Below are 22,083 nucleotides of genomic sequence, written 5' to 3' on the forward strand. Positions count from 1 at the left end.
GCCTATAGCCCTTTTAAAAGTTGACCAACATCTGTGTGCTTTGGCAGCCCTTTCCTCAATATGGTCTTTCCATTTGAGTTTCCTATCTAGAATTACCCCCAGATATTTAACTGTTGGAGATATAGTTAATGTCTTATTCAGGAAAACTGGTTCTTCGACGGAGCCCAATTTCGTTTTCCTAGTGAAAAGACATAACTCTGTTTTTTCCGGGTTAACATTAAGACCTCTTGGTCTAGCCCAGTTGTAAGCTATATTTAGAGCCTCTTCGGCTCTCCTGCAAAGTAGATTTGGATTCTTTCCCCTTAGAAGTATTATAACGTCGTCTGCATAACAGACTGGTTCAAAGCCACTCACAGTTGGTTAAGGACCTTAGTAGACTATTTATGTTAGTGACCCACAGAAGCGGCGATAAAATCCCCCCTGTGGCGTTCCCTGCCCTACTTTGTCTCTTCTTGTTACGTCATGTAGCGCGCAGCTTATCCAGCTGTTCCTTAGCATGTCGTCTATCCAGTTCCTCAGCGTTCTGTCTACACGAAATTCGTCTAAGGAGTGGATCAGCGTTCCCGTGCTGACGTTGTTGAAAGCACCTTCTATGTCGATGCAAACTGCGAGTGTGTACATCTTCATTTCGAAGGTCCTCTCTATGTGGTGTACTACCTCATGTAATGCGGTTTCCACTGACCTACCTTTCACGTATGCATGTTGTTTATATTTCAACATGTCGTTGGGGATTTTGCTCTTGATCATGGTATCGACTGTCCGTTCCATTGTTTTGAGTAAAAAAGATGTTAAACTTATCGGGCGATAAGATTTTGGTACTGCGTAACTTGCCTTACCTGGTTTGGGTATAAAAACCACCCGTGCCTCCTGCCAGGCTGAAAATTCTGACCAGCTTGGACGAAATGTAGTCTACTTCCCTTTGAAGTAAGGCCGGGAAGATATGGTTAGGTCCTGCTGCTTTGTTTGGTGAGAAGCTCATTATGGCTTGCTTAACCATAGAGCTGTCTATTTTTGGTACTTCTTCTGATGTGTGGACATTTTCCGTCGAAAGCACTGTTTGGGCCGCAGTGTTCGAAGGGAAGTGTGTTCTCATCAGAAGGCCTAAGGTTTTCTCGCTTGTTTCCATCTTCCTTCCCATTTCATCAACCATTAGCTCGGCTTGTGTATGGGTTTTGGATAGAAACTTTTTAATTTTTGATACGTCGTTTACGCTATCTACGTGTTCGCAGAAAAGTTTCCAGGAGTTGCGTTTGGCGTTCCTTGTCAATTTGTTGTATTCTTTTAGTTTTGATTTGTAGTTGTACAGCTAATTTTTTCGTTTTGCCCTATTGTAAAGTCTACGGACCTCTTTGCCTTTGTTACGAATTTCCCCTGTCATCCAGGGTTTTTCGTAGGCAGACTTCCTTTCTCGTAGGGGGCAACTATCCTCGAAAGACTTTACCAGGGCTTGACTTTACTGTCAATGTCCTCTTTACTTAGGCATTCCTCATCTTCTCCCGGCTAGGTGGTTGGGCATCTTCCTCCTCTCCGACTCTTGCCCTTCCAGTCTTGAAGGGGACTGCGTTGCAGGTATAGAACGCGCTGCCCTTCGTCTTTCAGAGACTGGCTAGTGAGAGGTCGTCAATTCCCACCACAAGGAGAGTGCCATCTTCTTTCTCTCCCTGTGGAAGACTTCCCACCTCTTCACTTCCAAAGTCTCATTTTGTTTTTCAAAGACTTCGAGCATGCGCTCTGTCTCCAACTTGCAGCCATAACATTTTGCGAAGACTGCCGCTTTAGTCAGGTGAGGTACGTTCTCCTTCCTCACCAGCTTCAATTTACCGCCTTCCCAAAGGGTGGGTTCGGAAACTTCTTAGCCTATCAATGAAAGAGAATAGTTAGTTTTTCAAAAATATTTTTATTTTTCAATATAATCTCCTGAAACTTCAATACACTTAGTCCAACGCTTTTCTAGCAATTCTATCCCTTGATTAAAATAGTTTTCCTCAAGGTCTTCAAAATAGTGGTTTACAACTGTAATTGCATCTTCATTTGAGGTAAAAAGCTTGCCAGCAAGGAATTTTTTTAGATTTGGGAACAAGTAAAATTCACTGGGAGCTAAATCAGGAGAATAAGGTGGGTGGTCAAGCAACTCGTACAACACTCTTGTGCGCTGGTTCGTTGTCTTGATGAAAAATTATTTTTTTGTGTTGTAAGCCAGGACGTTTTTCTCGAATTTGTACATTTAATTGATCCAAAAGGTTGCAATAGTACTCTGAATTTATTGTTTTACCCTTTTGCAGATAGTCAATCAATAAAATGCCTTTGAAGTCCCAAAAAACCGTTGCCATAACCTAACCGGCCGATTGAATTGTTTTTGCCTTCTTTGGGGCACTTCCTCCAGCTTCAGTCCATTGTTTGGATTGTTCTTTTGTCTCTGGAGTATAGTGGGGGATCCATGTCTCATCAACAGTTATGAAATGACGCTTAAAATCCATTTTATTTCGCTTAAAACGATCCAAACATGCTTGAGAAATGTTCATTCTTATGCGTTTTTGATCGACTGTTAACAAATGCGGCACCCATGTTGCAGTAAGCGTTTTTATCTGTAGTTCTTCATGCAAACTAAATGGACTCGATCATTTAATACCATATCATGCACTTTGGCTACAATTTCTCTTGCTGTTGCTGTTTTTGGACGTTCACTACGTGGTTCATCTTCAGTGCTTGTACGACCACGTTTAAATTCAGCAACCCAATTTTTTACTGTTGCATATGAAGGAGCACTTTCACCTAACACATTCACCATATCATTATGAATTTCTTGTCCCGATAAACCTTTTTTATGTAAATATTTAATGACAGCACGCATTTCTAATTTTTCCAATGTAAAAAAATTGCGGATGCGTCTTTTTTGATCACCTGTTTCTATACGAAGGAGTTGCCAGATCGAAACAAAATTTAACATGTGTTCATAACAGAGATGGAAGTTTCCAAAACACTTCACTTTTTTCTGTTTATACCGCGCTTTTTGTGCTAGGCTTCTTCGTGTGGGTTTTGAATTGGTTTGCTCCGGGCATTAGAGTGTGGGAAGCTCTTTTTCTTCTTACTCGGCTTCGCGGTGTTCTGTTCCTCGGGAGACCTTATCCTCTTCGCCGCTTCCGAGGAAGTGGAGGGAGTATCATTGGTCTCTTTTGGAGCATCCCGTTGTTTTTTGTTAAGCCGCGCCTGGTTCTTCTTATACCCTCGTCTTTGAGCCTCAGTCCACCGCACTTTATTTGTTGTAAGTTTTGCGATGTTATCGCTTATTTCTTCTACCATCTTTTGGACCTCCTCTTTATTTGGGTTTTCCACGACGGTAGTATTGTTTTTGCTGTTGCTGTCGGATTCGCAGTCAGGGTCGCTCTCATACTCTGATGGTTGGGTCAAGTTTAATCTATCCCTAGGCTTCCCTGTCTCCTCCTCCATTTTACCTTTAGCTTGTGTGCTTGTAGCCGTACCTTCGACCACAGATGCCAAGGCACCCACATCTGTGGGAGATGTTTGCTCACGATCGCTTGATAACGACGAGGTGTGACTCGCAGGCAGATCACTGGTCCCCGCCGGTACTGGGTTATTTAGGCCCTGCACCGTAACTTTTTTCTCATTTCCAACATCCATATTTTTTTGTTTTAGGGGAACACCTCCGTAGTCAGTTTTTTGTCCGCGGGAAACTCGAAGTTTCCAGGGGTAGGTGATCGTACCACTGTACCTCAGACAGTACAGTCACTAGTGATTTCCTAGTTTGGGGTAGAGTGATACGATCGTCCACCTCCCCCTATCCGCCGGTGGGGACGCGCCCTGTAGGAGAACTGACAAACACCCTCGGGTTGGGTTAGTAAACCACTGTTAAAAATATTACTACGAAAAAAACAAGTAAGAGGGGTTATAGTCGGACAGGGCCGACCATGTGATACCCTACTCCACTACAACTAGGCACTATTTACCAAGGAATTTTTTTTATATGATTGCGACATATTTTAGCCGTCCGGCCATACATACATAAGTTGTTATACATGGTAACATATCAGAGATATAGAACATACCTACATATATATACGCCCTCATTACAGGAAACGTAAAGCATTATTTTCCGTATTCTATAATGACTTGTCGGGGCTTTTTCGCTTATGTCCTCAGCCTCGGACATAAAGAAAATAAGTAAAATCAACGTCTCTATTTTTTTAATTTTGGTACAATTTCCCAAGAAGAATGGACTTTGACCCTCCAAAAAATTGTACCGTCGTAACAAGGCCCACAAAAAAAAAAAAGAAACAATCCGATACGGGTCCTTAAACGGCACTCCTTCAAAAAATTGTGTGGGAGGCACCCGAAGGAGTGTTCCGATGTAGTCCATATTCGGACGTAATCCAAGTCTCTAAGAAGTAATACGATGTACAAAATTAAGACCAAGGCGGTTTCTCCCTTCGAGGCCTATCTTAGGCACTTGTCAGTTTAGTTGGCGTCGCCAACCTTCTGGAACTATCGTGCGAATAATCTTAGCGAAAATTTTTGAACTTTTGTGGGGGTAATTAACGGAAGGGACAGACTGATATGGTCAAACTACGAACTTAAACTAAGTATGGACAACATTAACGAGACCTAAAATTTTACCAAATAGGTTGATTCTTCGAGAGTTATAGTGCGCACCAGCCAGCCAAACAGACGGACGGACATGGGTAAATCAACTCCAAATTGTCTGAAATGCATTTCGTCCAAATATACTTGGGGTCTAAAATCATTATTTCGATAATCTCGTTGGCCTATGAACAAATATTAAAAGAGTTTTAGAAATAGTTTTCGGTGATTTTTATCGAATCGATCAATGAAAAAAGGCCAATATTTCGAGGTACTTTTACATTACTTTTTACCAAAGGCGTCACAAAAACTTCAAGACCCCGTACAGCATTGTAATTTGTAACAATTTAAAAACCTGAGAATCATAGAATCCGTAGATTGCCGAAATATGCCTCCTAGAAATAAAATAAAGACCAAAAATTTAATTTGGATATTTTCCCACAAAAGTTCACCAGCTAGAAACTCATCCGCCTGCTCATTATTCAAAATTTTTGGCATCTTCCTTGACCAAAATTCGTACCTCGTGTAAAAATTTGTCAGTATTACTATAACTGTGAACTCTAGCGTGGTTATGGTCACTATACACACAATTAAAACTGTGGAATTTCTGTATATACTAGGCTGTAACTCTGTTATTTGAGCAGGTACATCAACATAATTGGTAGCTATTGAAAGGTCGTCTTTCAAACATAATTCACGTGGGCAGAATGTGTCTACCAGTAGTAAAGATATAAGATATATGTAATTTTTTCCAATTTTCACGCATGAATTTCGGTCTATTTCACCCGCAAACGTAAAATTGCAAGCTTATTTTCTGTCATAAGTTCACACCTTATTTAAAATTTCGCGCAGATCGGACTATGACTAATTTATAATGGACACACGGACGGACGCACATCGCTATATCGCTTTATCTCGTCGAGATATGAAAAATGGTATATAACATTGGGGGTATACGACGAATATTTCGCGGTGTTACATGAATTTTTAGCAAAACAAACTTATAATACCCTTCCCACATTGTGGAGTAGGGTATAAAAAGTACGGAAAGACTACTGTTCGAATTTCATTTTCTATGAAAAATCGTTTAAATTATCCTAGTTAAATAATCGTAGAAAACTTTTTATACCCTCCACCATAAAATGTACTGAACAGAAATGGAATAATTACTTTCCAAAATATGTAGTTACAATCGTCAAAATAGCGAAAATCGGGAGGTACCGTTATATTTGGCAGATCCGCCTTGAGTCGAACCTTTGAGTTATGGCGGGTTGAATTCTAGGATGGGTCACCATTATTGCAGGTGTAAAAAGTGACGTAACTGAATTTAAAGTGGGTTTAAAGTTCTACTGGGCTTTCACCTCCAAAAAGAATTTTTCACCAGAATAACCGGTTCCATAATTCGGATATCCGGATCTGTATTCCAAAAAATAATGAAATTAACGTGCTCCAAAACGAGGTCCAACTGTTTTAATGCCTCCGAGAATTCTACGAGAATTCTCGTAGGTCATCAATAGGTTAACAATAATATATTGAAATAAATAGATATAGGGCTGTCTGAGCAAGATTCGGGTAAATGTGAAAAACGACCGCTTAAACAAGATTTTATCGATTTTATGTCTTTGGAAACCTACCTAAAATCTTCCGAGCGACATTTTTGATTGGACTGAAGACATGTCAGCTTAAATATAAGCTTAAACAACAGCGAACAAAGATATAACGCTGATTCCAGATGGCTTTAAGGTTCTCCAGCAAAATATTCATCACGCCATATCGCAAAAGTTCGACTCACGGCGAATCTGTCCTTCGGGGTTCTGTATAAACTCACCAAGGGCTTTCATCTCCAATAGGAATTTTCCACTCCCCAGACTTTGAGCTCCATTTTGTTGCACAGTGTTGTCGTATTTAACTTACTTATTTCATATTTTTTTGAAAGAATAATTTTTTCCCTCCTAGATGGAATTTTGGAAGAGAGAAAATTAAATGCACTGGGGTAGTGGTGTATGGTATCACATGGCCGGTCCCATCCTTACTAGTTGTTTAAATATTGAAATAAATACCCCAATTCACACTACTCATTTACATATCAACTGTTTACCAATCTTCACTTAATACTTCACATATTTAGTTCTAACTTCAAAACGAGTAAATAATTCATATATAAATTTGAAAATTGTATGCACTCATATAACTTTCAAGTATAGCCAGCCGCCAACATCCTCTATCATACATTAAATATTTAAAGTCAATTAAGTTTGTTATACCATCCGCAATGGGTAAACCAACCCACTTGCTCACGCTCTTGAAATTCGAGTTATGCTTAAACGGTCACCATGTACACCATGGCTATCAACAAATTGATTGTTGTTTTTGTTCTATTATCTTGCAGGCTTACTCGGGATACTTTGCGTGGATAAAGTTGTCTTTAGCCTTAAAACGTGAGCTCAATTGAACTTTTCCTTCTCATTTTTGGCCATAGAAATATCAAACTGGAGTCGAGTAAATCATGGCATTTGTTTTGGGATCATAACATCGTTATTTTGGGTGGATGTTGTTGGAGTGGGGCCCAAAAAATATACAAACAAATTTTCGTATTTATGTGGATATGAATGAAATGTTCGTTCTTTTTGGTTTTTGGTAGCAGAAGGGAGTGAGCGAATGAGTTATATATGAATTAAGGTAATGGATAAAGTGTGCACTTGAAAGTGTGTGGTGCTTGAGTGTACGTGTGCGTGTGTGTGTGTCTTGTGCATGAATGAAGGCAAAGTTTAAAGTTGCAAACTTTGATTTAATAACCATAACTCATATAACGAAAAATTTGTATGGTTTTATAATCGACTACATGCCAGTTCCCTTTTTACCACTGGTTTCTTTCCCCGTTTGTGTATGCCACTGACCCGTTCGTCCCCCTAAAAACATATTTCCCTTCATAAGTATCTGAATATGACCGTACTTAAGAACACACATCCATCCCAGCGCACATATGTGTATAAGTGTTGTTTAATCGTACCTTTTGGGGCATACACCGATATACGCCAAGCAGACATACGTATGAATGTTTGTGCCTGCCTGGCTTTGAATGCTTTTATAGAGTCTCTATGGCTGTCGGAGATGTAGGAAAAAAGCACACACAACTGGTAGAACTTAACGTTTGTTGTGGTTATTATGCATGAATAAAGTGTAAAGCTACAAAAAGTCAGTTTTGACTCAGTTCAAAGTTTTTGAATGATGTCTACACACTTGTGCTGCTGAACGAAGACTTACTACTACGGTGGTACACTATATTTTTATGGGGTTAGCAGGTATGTGTGCATGTCAGGTATTGAATCGAAATACGCAAATAGTGGCTGGCCCTAATATTAGACAGGCAGAGCAATAAACGTGCAATTAAAATCTAATAAACATAGAAATATCAAACTTAGTTGAGTTGGTAAATGACTATTGAAGCACGTGCGTTCTAATAGTCGAATGCAGCACACATGTTCCGGTATTATTTCACTATTTTAGATTTATTATTATTATAGTAACATTTTTTAAGAATTTTAATATTTTACGGCAACATTTTAGTATTGAAACAATCAACGCAGCTCCTTTATTTCTCGTCCTAATAATTTGGCTGACTACTCTTCAACTACTTTCATTTCGAAAAACCCTCAGCATTCATCCATAAGATGATAGGTGTGCATATATCGATATATCGTTGCACACGTTTGGTGGTTTACACGTAACTGAACTATTAATGAGGTTATAAATATTAAGTTTATTGATTTTGAATTTATTACAAAAGTTTTCATTATTCACACAGACCATCATTGTAAGGTGGAAAACCTGTGGGATTTTAACTTTAAAAATAATACAAATCATTGGTTATACGGAGGAGAAGAAAAGCAAAAATTGATAAAGTAATTTCATTTTAACAATAGCCGGAAATACTTGGTAATTATAAAAACCAAAGTATAAATGTAATAAGAAAAAAAAAAAAATAATTAAAAAAATTAAGTTTCAGTGTTTTATTTAGAAATGCACTTAAAACTAGAAAATAATTTGGCGCGGAGCCTCAATAAGTATGTATATTCTTCATCATGATGGAATCTCTCAAATAAAACGCTTGCCGTTTAATTTTGCCACCATTTTTAATTTAACTGCAAGCGTTTTATTTGAGAGACACCATCATGAGGATGAATATACTTATTGTGGATAAGCGACAATTTTTTTTTTTTTTTTGATTTAAGTGCATTTGTAAATAAAACACTGAAACTTACACCACTATGTGGGGAGGGTATTATAAGTTGGTTTTGGCCAAAAAGTTTGTAACGCATCGAAATAATGGTCGTAGACCCATACTTATATATATATCAAAATGAATGTCTCGGCGAGCTGAGTCGATCTGGCTATAAGTGTCCGTCCGTCCGTCCGTCTGTCCATCTAAACCTTGTAATCACGCTACAGGCCGCAATTTTGATCGGATCGTCACGAAATTTTGGATGTTGATGATGGTCCCGGAGGGGAAGAAGCCTATTGATTTTGGTGATGGTCGGATAATATTTAGGGGTCGGAAAGGGCAAAAAACTTAGGTGGATAAAAAGACAACGTTTTCTTCCAAAGCCAATATCTCAGCTTCTATATGGGGTATACCAAAAGCAAAAAGCAGAAATTATCACCTTTCTAATGATGTAAAGTAGGTGCTCGTAGGTGATCAAGCAACGAAGATATCGCTATAGTAGCAAATAAAACCCCAATTTTCATTTGTGCGATTTTAATTCTATTGACAAATATCACAGCTTTGGTTGAAAATTTTCCAAAAGCAAAGCCTGACTATGAAAGTAGAAGATCCCGTCTTTACAATGATGCAAACTAGGTCGGCGTAGGCAACCAAATAACGGAGATATCGCAATAGTCGGTAATACATCCCATTTTTCTATTTTTTTGGAAATCACGTTACAGGTCGCAATATTGATCGGATCGTCACGAAAATTTCAGGGTTAATGGGGGTCTCACAGATGAAGAAGCATATTGATTTTGGTGATGGTCGGATAATATTAAGGGGTCGGAATGGGCAAACACTTATTTGGAGAAAAGTCAACGTTTTATTTCAAAGCCAATATCTCTGTTTCTTTAAGAGGTATATCAAAAGCAAAACCTGGCAAGGAAAGTAGAAAATATCACCTTTACAACGATGTAAAGTAGGCTGTCGTAGCTGCTCAAACAACAGAGATATCGCAATAGTCGGTAATGCATCCCATTTTCCGATTTGTTTGTAATCACGCTACAGGTCGCAATTTTAATCGGATCGTCACGAATTTTTTGGGAGTTGATGCGGGTCCCACATGGGAAGAAGCCTATTGATTTTGGTGATAGCCGGATAATATTTAGGGGTCGGAATGGGGAAAAACTCATTTGGAGACAAATTCAAAGTTTTATTCTTTGTGAATATATTGGATTCTAGTAAGGGTAGTCCAATGACAAAACCCGTCAATGGAAGAAGAAAATATTACCTTTACATTGGTGTAAAGCAGATTGGCGAAGGTGGTCAAACAAGGGAGATACCACAATAGTCGTTAATGCATCCAATTCTTCCATTTTTTTGCAATCAAGCTACAGGTCGTAATTTTGATCGGATGGTCACGAAATTTTGGTTGCTTATGTGGGCCCCAGAGACAAAGAGGCATATTATTTTTGGTGGTAGTCGGTTTATATTACCTAAAAGAAATGTTTACCAGTGAAAAGCTTATGCACAGGGGTAGTGGTGTAGGGTATCACATGGTCGGCCCCGTCCCGACTATAGCCTTTGCTCACTTGTTTTTTCCATAGGCAGGTCAAGTTCGAAGTGGGCTATATCGGACCACTTTTTGGTATATCCCTCATATAACGGTACCTCCCGATTTTGGGTATTTTAGCTAAATTTTTTACCAAACTACCTGTAATTTCACGTTTGGAGTTCCCAGTGGGCACAAAATAACTCCACTAAACTAGAACCCATATAACGGTACCTCCCGGTTTTCGGTATTTGGAAGATTTTAGCTACAATTTTTGACCAAACTAACTGTAATTTGACAGTTGAGGTTCCTAGTAATAACAAAACATCTCCACCTAAAACTGTCAACATAGGTCCATGTCTACCGAAAACTGTAAACATAGGTCCATGTTTCGGTATAGACCCCATATAAGGGTATCTCCCGGTTTTCAGTATTTTGTGGATTTTAGCTACATTTTATGACCGAACTACCTGTAATTTCACGTTTGGGGTTCTCAGTGGTCACAAAATATTTCCACTAAAAACCGTCAACATAGGTCCATGTTTTGGTATAGCCCCATATAACGGTACCGCCCAATTTTCGGTATTTTGAGGATTTTTGCTACAATTTTTGACCGAACTACTTGTAATTTGAGAGTTGAGGTTCCTAGTAATCACAAAACATCTCCACCTAAAACTGTCAACATAGGTCCATGTTTTGCTATAGCCCCCATATAACGGTGCCTCCCCATTTTCGGTATTTTTGACGCAACTATCTGTAATTCGAAAAACTGTCCACATAGATACATGTGTTGGTAGAGCCCCCATATAACGGTATCTCCCGATTTTCGGTTTTTTGGATTATAGCTACAATTTTTGATCCAAGTATCTGGAATTCGACATTTGAGTTTCCCAGTGCACACTGGTAGAAACCACTGATCTAGCGGCGCGAAAGTCAAAAAATCGAACTATAAAACAGACAAAGATTTTATTTTTTTTTTCATTTTTGTTGTTGTAAATATTCACTTAGTTATTCACTATCAAATACAAGAGTTTTTGTTGCATCAGATTTTAAAAAATTGTTGCAAAAAATTAACTTCATATTTGTTTAAATGTTAAATAAATTGGTAATGAAACTGGACAAGATTTATTTTTAATTAATAGCAGAGGGTGTTATTTAAATTATAAAAATTAGTTTGGTGTCTGAAGGTACTTAGTTATATAGCAATAAATTTTCAAAAAAAATCAAATTATTAGTGTTTTTATGGGCTGTACGCGCTTGTTCTATAGAGTGCATCTTGTAAACTTGGCCGAACTTGGGTTCGATTATTTTTTGGGGAATGAAATTTGACTCTCTGGATGCGGAATAACCTTAGGGCTGCAAATATTTGCAAATCTTTTGATGACTGCACTTTTAAAATAAGAGATTTTGCATGAAATTCATACAAATTTAGCTGTGCATTTGTATGGGAGCTAAATTAAAATGTGGACCTATCTTGAGAAATGTTTGCAAGGAGGAGTTCTACTCCCGGAGACACTATAATACCATATTATAGCAAAATATGTTATTAAATATGGGATAACAAGTAAAAATTTAACGAATCGGGGGTACCATAAAAGGGGTACATCAAAACATAAATCCGTATTTAATATGGTTTGTAAGAAGATTTTATACACAGTGAGAACACGGAATTCAAAATTACAGCCAAGTTGGTTTAAAAATGTGGTCATGATATTCACAATACCTTAGATTGGGAGGTACGGTTACATGGGTCTATATCAAAACGTGCACCTATGTCCATAATTTTTGGTGGAAATATTTTGTGACCACTAGGAACCCTAAGTACCAAATTACAGCTAATTTGCTACGAAATTGTGGCTTAAATCCTCAAAATACCGAAAATTGGAAGGTACCGTTATATTGGGGCTATACCAAAACATTAGCCGATATTGTTCATATTCGGCCCATTATTACCCACATGTACAAGCCTAGTTTGTGACGTATCTCAATTCGTTTGCATGTTATTAATTTCGCGCCGCTAGATCAGTGCTTTCGACCACCGTGCAGTGGTCACAAAACTTCTCCACCAAAACATAGGTCCATACTTTGATTTAGCCCCATATAAGGTTCCCGACCGATTGGATACATTTTTAATGATTTTTTTTACCTTATTTAGGTATAAGTGGTCACGGAATATATCCTCCTAAAATTGTGGACAGGAAAGAAAATAATTATTCCGTTTTACTTCAGAATATTTTATGGTGGAGAATATAAACACGTATATAACACGTTACTTGTTTTAATTATTTTTTATTCTTAAATTTTAATAAAATACATTTTTTGACCACTGAGAAGTCCATAACCAAATTACAGTCAATTTAGGCCGAAAATGTAGATAAAAACTTTAAATTGCCTGAAATCGAGTGGTACCATTATATGGAGGCTACACCAACATCTGACCCATGTCCACAATTTTTGGTGGGGGATTTTCTGTACAATTGTGAACTCGAAATGCCAAGTTACAGCCAATTCGGACTTAAACTGAAGACAAAATCCTCAAGACACCTAAAATCGGGTGGTATATGGGGCTATAGGAAAAAATGGACCCATATTGGTTTTGGTTTTATATTCATGTATTGCCATCCAAATCTGAAAAGTGTACAAAGTTTCAGTTCGATTGGTCAACTGCAACTGTGTGGAAAATGGGTTACTAGATTTGAACTAAATCGTGTGGTACCGCTATTTTGGGCCTATAGGAAAAAATTGACTCATATTGGTTTTGGTTTCATGTTCATATATTGTCATCCAAATCTGAAACGTGTGGAAAGTTTTAATTCAATTGGTCAACTGCAACTGTGTGGAAAATGGGTTACTAGATTTGAACTAAACGGACACCAAAGAAAGTTAAATAAAACACTGCAGTGCACTGTAATGAACAGAATGAAATGAAGACACATGGTAAAACTCAAATTTCATTTGAAAAAATTAAAAAAAAAAATACGAGCACGTCACCGACTTTGGGTACAGAGGTTGAGGAACAAATTTTGGTTTCAAATCTATTCGCGTTCACAAAATTGACCGATGCGCGCAATAGTTATAGCAGTTTTTATTCGCTTTTAAAGACAAAATATTTAAAAATTTCTTGTTTGTTGTATTGAGAAAATGCATGTATATTTGAGTAACAGAGTTTGACATCCATCCATAGATGTAACAAAATTTCTAAAATATGTTTTTATTTTCGCGGAAAATCCAATAAATAAAAAAACAAGTAAGCAAAGGCTATAGTCGGACGGGGCCAACCATGTGATACCCTACACCACAACCTCTAGGAATTAGCTATGTGCAACCGTCTTGCACGCTGAATGTCCGGGTTCGATTCCCAAGTCTGGCCACAACAAATTTTCAACGGTGGCGTGGAATCTGTAGGTATCGCCATGTGAGGCTATACTAAATACATTTTAGTAAGCTAATTTCCGATTTTTGGAAAAGTTTGAGATTTATTTTTCGGATTTGTAATTTAAGTTGGAGCCGGCAGGGGTTTTTTGATCTTTTGGACCATTATCTCAGGAAGTATGAACTTAAAATTGTACCGTTGCAATAGGGACCTTGAAAAGAACCTTCTTCAAAAAAATTCAAACAGAGACGATACGAGTCCTCAAACTACACTTTTCCCAAATTGTTTGAGATACTCGAAGGACGGGACCGATATAGTTCATATTCCAGACTGATACATGACTGGATGAAATAGTAAGATGTGCAAAGTTTGGACTAATCAGAAAATCCCCTTGAGAGTTATCTTGCGGTTTTGTCATTCTATTTAGGTTTCTTGTTTGTTTTTCAGGGTTTCTTGGTGCTTTTCGGCCATAATCTCAGGAAGTATGGACTTGCTATTGCAATTGTATCATTTTAAAGGGGACAACAAGGACAACCTGCTGAAAAAAATTCACAAAGATTCGAGAGGACTCTTGAATTTCACTTTTCCGAATTTGGTGTGGGACGTACCCGAAAGTTTGGACCGATATAGTCTTCCCCGATCTGTCGATCGACTGAAATTTGAACCCGAAAACAAATTTGAACCCTTGTTGGGGAGGTGTGGACCCATATAGCCTGTATTCGAACTTAAACTAAGTTCGGGCAAAATATTACGAAGTAAAAATTTGGTTCAAATCGGTAGATCCGTTCGTTCGCACCAACCAGCTAGACAATAAGCGAGACAGATGAACGGACAGGGCTAAATCGACTCCAATGAATTTCGTCCATGAGACATATCTTTGCATGCTGCAATATTTGTATAAAAAATCCAATTGGACAACTGAACTGAAAATTTCTCTGTCATGTAGAGACAATCCCATGTAGCATGGGAGGAAATTGTGGTTATCTACCCAAAATCTATTATATATTAGGCAGTAGACCCGTTATCTAGCAGACACATTATGCATCAGGGGAAAGGTCTGTAGTTATTTTCCCATATGTAGGCTACTTTGCCGGTATATGCCCTCCAGGAATTAAAATATGGATCAAAAGTAAAATTTGTATATTTGTTTATACAAAAGTAATGGTCTATGTCACCCGCTAAATAATATCAGATCATCATGCAAATTTATAGGCATTTTCTTCTATCTAAACTCTTACCTCTTGCAAAATTTCGTGACTATTGAGCTTTAAATGCGACCTCTAGAGTGTACTATAGTACAAACAAAACAACTGGATATATTAGGCTGTAGCTCTGTTATCTGATCACGTACATTAACGTAATCGACATCAGTGCAAAGGTCGAGAGATCGTCTTCCAAATATAACTCACGAGTTAAGAATGTGTTTTTCAGGAACAAAGATATAAGCTATATATTAAAATATTTCACAATTTCCACACAAAAGTTCTGATCCATTTAACCCTCTCAATATTATCTGATCGGCATCTCAATTTGCAAGCTACTTCTTTGTCATATCCTCTTACCATATTTAAAATTTCGCGTTGATCGGGCTATTATTGCAACCGACAGAGCCGTTACAAAATTGGATAAAAATTATGTTTTTGGTCCATTTCACCCGCTAAATATTTCACGATCATCTCCAACAAAAATAGGGATCTATTCTGGTCTGAACCCGACCGCCATGCAACATTTCGTGACGATCGGTCCATAATTGTGGCCTGGAGTTTGATTACAATTTATAATGGACAGACGGACGGACACACATCTCAAAATTGCTTTATCTCGTCGAGATATGAAGATTGGTATACCACATTGGGGGTCTCCGACGAATATTTCGCAGTGTTACATGAATTTTTACCGAAACAAACTTAGTCCCAATTTACATTAGGCGAGTTTACTTGCGGCAATTGTCAGTTTGTAGGTGAGAGAGGGTGCTGAGAGGCAAATGGTTACCATATGCCTCACCTCTCTCTCCTACAAAATGACAATTGCCGCAAGTAAACTCGCCCAATGTAAATTGGGACTTATAATACCCTTTCCACCTAGTGGTGTAGGGTATAATAAAAGAATAAAGTAAGCAAGGTAAGCAGGCAAGGCAGCTTATGTACTCAGCCCCTTAGGGCCTTATTCATAGACAAATAAAAGAATAGACAAAGAAATCCTCCCACCCAGTGATGCCAGATTTGCCGATTTATCGGCATTTTGCCTATTTTTAGTCCAAAAAAGTAGAAATGCCGATTTGTCGATTTTTCCCTAAAATGCCGATTCTTAGTTAAGGCAACTTGTTCACATAAAATTTCCGTTTTGTATGAAAATTGTGGTTGCTAGCACTAATTTGGTACAATTACAAAGACAACTATGTCGTCCAGAGTAGTTTGATTAATAATAAAAACTTTTTTTAACATATTATAAAAACAGTTTGAATTTTCTTGATTACCAAAAAAACGAAATTGTCGAAAAGCGGGTTAGTGGAAATAATTGAAAACTGCACAAATTTCTACATTGAACTTTGTGATCAGATTTTGAAGCTGTTTAATTTTGAAAATTAATGTAAGTGCCTAGCTTCAAAAAATCAAAGTTTTATAATAAATGGCACAGAAGATTCATTTGTCGACATTATAAAGGAATACGAATGTTATAACGTTTAAATTTCAGAAATTTGTTTAAAGATAAAAACGTACAGTTGCTAGAATTTTGGAAAACAGTGTGTGAATTAATATGTGCAAATTCTGAACCATTATTTCCTATTTTGTCCAAATTTATTTAACATATTTAGTCTTGCCACAATCTTCAGCAAATGTGGAAAGAGTTTCTAGCAAAGTAAATTTAAATAAAAACAAGTGCCGAAATCTATTAGTTAGGGACTCGATGGAAGGAATTCTCTTTACTAAAGACAACTTAAAATTAAAGAAGTCTAACTGTTATAATGTTGTCATTAAAAATGATTTGGTACAAAACTTTAATTCAAATATTTATTACAGAATTTGAATTTAATTTAAACCAACATTTCAAAATTCCAATACAACAAGTAAGAAAGTGTCAGTCGGCTTTGCTGACAGAGGTATACCCTCAGCCTATGTAAATTGAAACTTTCTTCTACGGACAGATCGAATGTTTTTAAGGTCTTTTCAGAATTCTGTGTCCCCTTTTAGACATTTGAACTTGCCGAAAAATGTGGATTAAAATTTAAATTCAAAGGTGTTGTGAAGGTGGTACTTAAAGGAATGGACAGACATAGTCCATTAGGGAAGTGGATTTTATTTTGAGAGTAATATCTTTTCGATAGATATCGGGCCCACTAGTCATTTCAGTCGGTCATCGTATAACTTTTGAAATTGGTTTGTGATTCGAGAGCAGGGGCTGGATTCTTGTTCTATGAAAAATTGGAATAAAAAATATTTCCTTTATAATTTTTTCATTTGACAGTTTTCTCATTTATAAAAGTTTTCATTTTACATTTTTATAGAAACAGAATATAGTGTGGGAGTTACCCGAAGGAATAGCAAATAGAGTCCATATTCGTACCTAATCTATGTCTTGTAGACATATTAGGATATGTATAGTATGGACTTAATCGGTCACTCCCTTCAAGAGTTATCGCGCGTACAATTTTTCCGAAAATTTTTGGACTTTTGGGCGGGAGGTACCTGAAGGAGTGGACCGATACGGCTAATCTTCGAACTTAAACTAAATTTGGAAAAAAATATTACGAAGGCCACATTTTGGACAGAATCGGCAGATCCGTTCGAGAGTTATCTTGCGCTCCAACCACTACATACGGTGTCATAGGGTTTTTTGCATACTTTAGGCTTTTTTCTCAGGAAGTACGGTCCTGCCCCTGATGAAACTTGTACCGTCGCATGGGGGTAGTGAATACAAGCTGTTGTAACAAAGCGATTCGAGAGCAGGCCCTAAACTGAACTTATCCGAAATTTTGTGTGGAAGGTTCCCAAGGAGTGGACCGATTGAGTACATATTGGAACCTCATCTAAATCTGGTAGACATTTCACGATGTGCAAAGTATGGACCAAATAGGTTACTCCTTTCAAGAGTAAACGGAGAGGTACCTGAAGGAATAGACCGATTTTGCCCATCTTCGACCTTAAACTAAGTTTCGACAAAATATTACGAAGTCCAATCTTTGGAAAAAATCGGCTCATCCGTTCTAGAGTTATCATGCGCACCAGTCAGCCAGACAGACAGACGGGCGGACATTGCTAAATCGACTTCAATTTGTCTGAAACACATTTCGTCCAAACATACTTGAGGGTCTAAAACCATTATTTCGATGAGGCACATTTTGCCCGTATGAAAGTTTATATACCCTCGTCAGCATAAATGCTGAGGGTATAAAAACAATCTCCTTATTAATTAACCTCTTAAGACAATATTTGTATACGTTTTATTTAGCTTGACTGAATTAAAACTATATTGATCTCATAAATACACGTACTTATAAATATATACAGCCGAAGCTCGATTATCCGGAACCTCCATTATCCGGAATAGAAAAAGAAATGATGGTCTTGTTTTGATTACCTCTGTTATCCATCATAAACTCCATTATTCAGGAGTAAAAGCACACCTTTGAATTAATTTGATTAAAATATTCTCCTGTTTCACACAATTTGTGTATTTATTGAATCACAAAAACAAGCTAGCATAAGTTGTTTATGTTGCCGAAATATTATTGTGCAGATGTAAATTCTTGAATTTTAATTTTATTTCATTTCTTTCCTTAATCCAATATAATAAAACTAGCACAGTTAAATATTATTATGCACACGTAAACGATATTATGCAAATTTTACTAAAACATGTGCTCAAAAGCCGCATAAAAAGCATTGACTCCATTATCCGTGAAAATCGATTATCCGTAATGTCTCCGGTCCCGGCCATCACGGATAACCGAGGTCCGACTGTACTACATATGCATATGGTAAAACCATTTATATTCATACATATTTTGAATTATTGCCTTGGTTTATGAATTGTTAATTGTTTTGTTGCACATAAAATGTTATTTTTTAAATTACGCTTATTAAATATAGCAATAATTTGAACTGGAATAAACGTTATTTAATTTGCCGATTTTTTGCAGATTTTGAATATTATTTTCCCCATTTGACGATTTTGGCACCCGAGAATTGCCGATTTTCGACAAAACTTATCTGGCGTTACTGCTCCCACCTAAAGTCTCTCGCTCAATGAGAATTGAGACAGTTTACGAGATACTCAATTTTTAAAATGGCAAGAACTATACATTTTTAAACTATTTTTGATGGTAAAAGACAATATGTGGGTAGTATTTGGCCGGATCTACACACTCATATAAAAAAATCAAAAAATCTTGCAATTTACCCAAAAACAAAATTCAATTGAGTGAACACACAGCATATTGGTTGTAAGAGCGACCCCTCCAAAAAACAAGCACACTACAATTTCTCTGTCTATTCTTTTATTTGTCTATGGCCTTAGTCCCAATTTACATTAGGCGAGTTTACTTGCGGCAATTGTCAGTTTGTTGGTGAGAGAGGGTGTTGAGAGGCAAAGGGTTACCATATGCCTCACCTCTCTCTCTATCAAACTGACAATTGCCGCAAGTAAACTCGCCTAATGTAAATTGGGACTAAGGCCAAAATTAACATATGTTGAAACTAAAGCTCTGTTCCAGAACTAAAAAGTTTTTACAATTTTCACCACTTTTACCACTTTATAATGTACGGGAACAAGCCATAAGTATGAGTTTTTAACGCATTTCTGTCAAATCAACTCTTTTAGCACGATTCACCGATGGATTTTTTAAAATAATAATTTGAGCGGAAGCTGTAATGTAAAAAATAGAAAAAATGGGTTGAACAAACGAGTTTTTTATACTAATTTCCAATAAGTGGCTTTACGACACAATGTAGAGTCTAATTCTCCAAGAAGAAGTTAAAGAATACACTTCAAAGATGACGTTCCGAATGTATGATTTTTTAATATATCTACTACATCAGCCTCTAGGGATGATGTTGACATTTTGAAGACTGAAAATGTATTTTTTTTAATTTTGTCTCTATTTTGGACGCGCAACTAAAGCTTAATATGTGATTGTAGCTAAAAGCTTAATATGTGATTGTAGTGCCCGCGATTACGCAATTTTTTTTTTTTTTTTTTGGTTCAAATCTTTACAACTTACGATTACCGTGGATTCTGAATCTAATAAACCATGGCGCATCCAAATCCTTCAATTAGGTCCGCGGATATGATACCCCTCCAACTTATAAAAACTGCAAAAAATTGTTTCGCAAATATCGCGTATTAAAACGCGTTTTGGATGTGTCATTCTTACTTAAATACATAGGTCGATAAGCCTGTTTAAAATGTGCGAAACAGATATTTAAAAACTAAAAACTATTTTTTTCTAAAAATTGAGTGAGTGCTACTTCACGTTTCTTGATGGATCGCACTGAAACGTCATACAATGATGTATTTTTAACGGTGTTTATTGAAATCGGATGAGCAAAAAATATAAATGTATTTCATGGAAGTTATGGTGATTTTACTGTTTTTTTCGACCCTAATATGCAACTGGTCGCCAAATAAAATTTGAAATAAAAGAAATTCATTCACTGTAATGGAAAATCGGATGCGCATGATGTCAATTTAACCTCATTTTAATTTAATGCCACGATTGGAATTCCTTGGGATTTAATATAATGATCTAAAAATGTTCGCCAACAGTAAAACTATAAGGCAAAAATTGGATGATGGTTTTTTCTTAATCATTGTACCAAAAATTATTGATGTAGCATCAAAAAAATTTGTAGACTCTTTAAAAAAGGAAAACCTTATTTTAAAAATGTGTGCTCATATGCCCATATGTGCTGTATTGTAATAAAAAAACAAATAACATTACTTGGATAATTTTCACTACTTTAAACTCAAATTTAGGCCATTTATGTTCACATTTCATAAATATGATATTTTAAGGACTTATGTACCGGATACTCGTACCGCTTTGTATGCATAATGTCAATTGAAGAGATAATAAATTGAACGCAAGTAAAATATCTTTAAATCTATGGATAATGTTAAACTGTTCATCCCCACATATAACGTAATATCACTAAATATATATGTATGTAAATACACAAATACACTGCCGCTAGTATTGAAATGGTGGGTTAAACAATTTCTGCTATGAATGGCATTTGACATTGTTGAAAACAATAAATGATGGAAAACAACAGACAACAGATGATAGACAAAGAAACACGAAACTCCTCCGTTCCATGAAAATTATGTTATTGTTCTTCGAGAGTACTTCGTCACACTCCTTTATTCGAATGCCATGGTATCCGTGTTCGCTATTATATTTATAAACATAATCTTGAAATGTCTTTAGCTTTTGTATTCGACGACAACTGTGGAAGGAATACGAAATGAAAGCAACGGAAGAAAAACATTCTTACACAAGGGCAAACAAAAACAACAACAACAACATTAATATAATCATAGGCGAGGAAAGAACAAAGGATCAACCAAACGAAAAAGAAAATTAAATGCATCACTCTTGTAATGACATTTGTTTGTCATCGTCGTCGTCATCGTCTTTGTCATCATCATAATCAGAGGTGAGTCTTAGCTAAAATACCTTCATTGAGTATACTTGAATCACACCTCAAATAATATTCAAGATGCGTAATCTTATTATAATACGTTGGAATCTTTTTGGATGGTTTGGATGTAAATTAAATAAAGGAAGAATGCTTGAAATTGTCCTATCATTGCTATTTAATTGAATTGAAATATGACAGGAGAAGTTGAGTGAATGTGTAATGTACAAGTCATACTTGACATCTTAGCTTGAGATTTATAAATTAAATCACAAATATTACAATTTGATTTGAAGCATTATTATTTAATTAGAAAAAAACCCGAGTTTTGTATGTCATATGTCCGTGAAAATATGGGGACAAGATGCTGGTATAAAATATGTATTTTATAGCCTTCGTTGTTTTATCATTTTAAAAATGGTCCCTGGGATTAAACGTCACTGGTGGGAAACGAAGATCTTCTATACCCTAAACCATTTCATGAGAAGATTAATCCAGTTTTTATTTTAAACTTGGGATAATCAACTATAAGTGTACTCGTATGCGACACATCGTTGATGGTAGATAGCCACGGTGACCAACCGTACTATATTATAGAGTACAGTACTCTATTTTAGGTGTCTGTACTCTATTTTTTTTTAAAGTACACTACTTGTCCTCTAATTTCAGTGGAGGTATTGTACTATGTCCTATATTTTTGAATTGTTTTACGAATACA

The sequence above is a fragment of the Musca autumnalis genome, unplaced genomic scaffold, assembly GCF_047663935.1.
Source record: "Musca autumnalis isolate F117 unplaced genomic scaffold, ASM4766393v1 scaffold_1, whole genome shotgun sequence".
NCBI lineage: Eukaryota > Metazoa > Arthropoda > Insecta > Diptera > Muscidae > Musca > Musca autumnalis.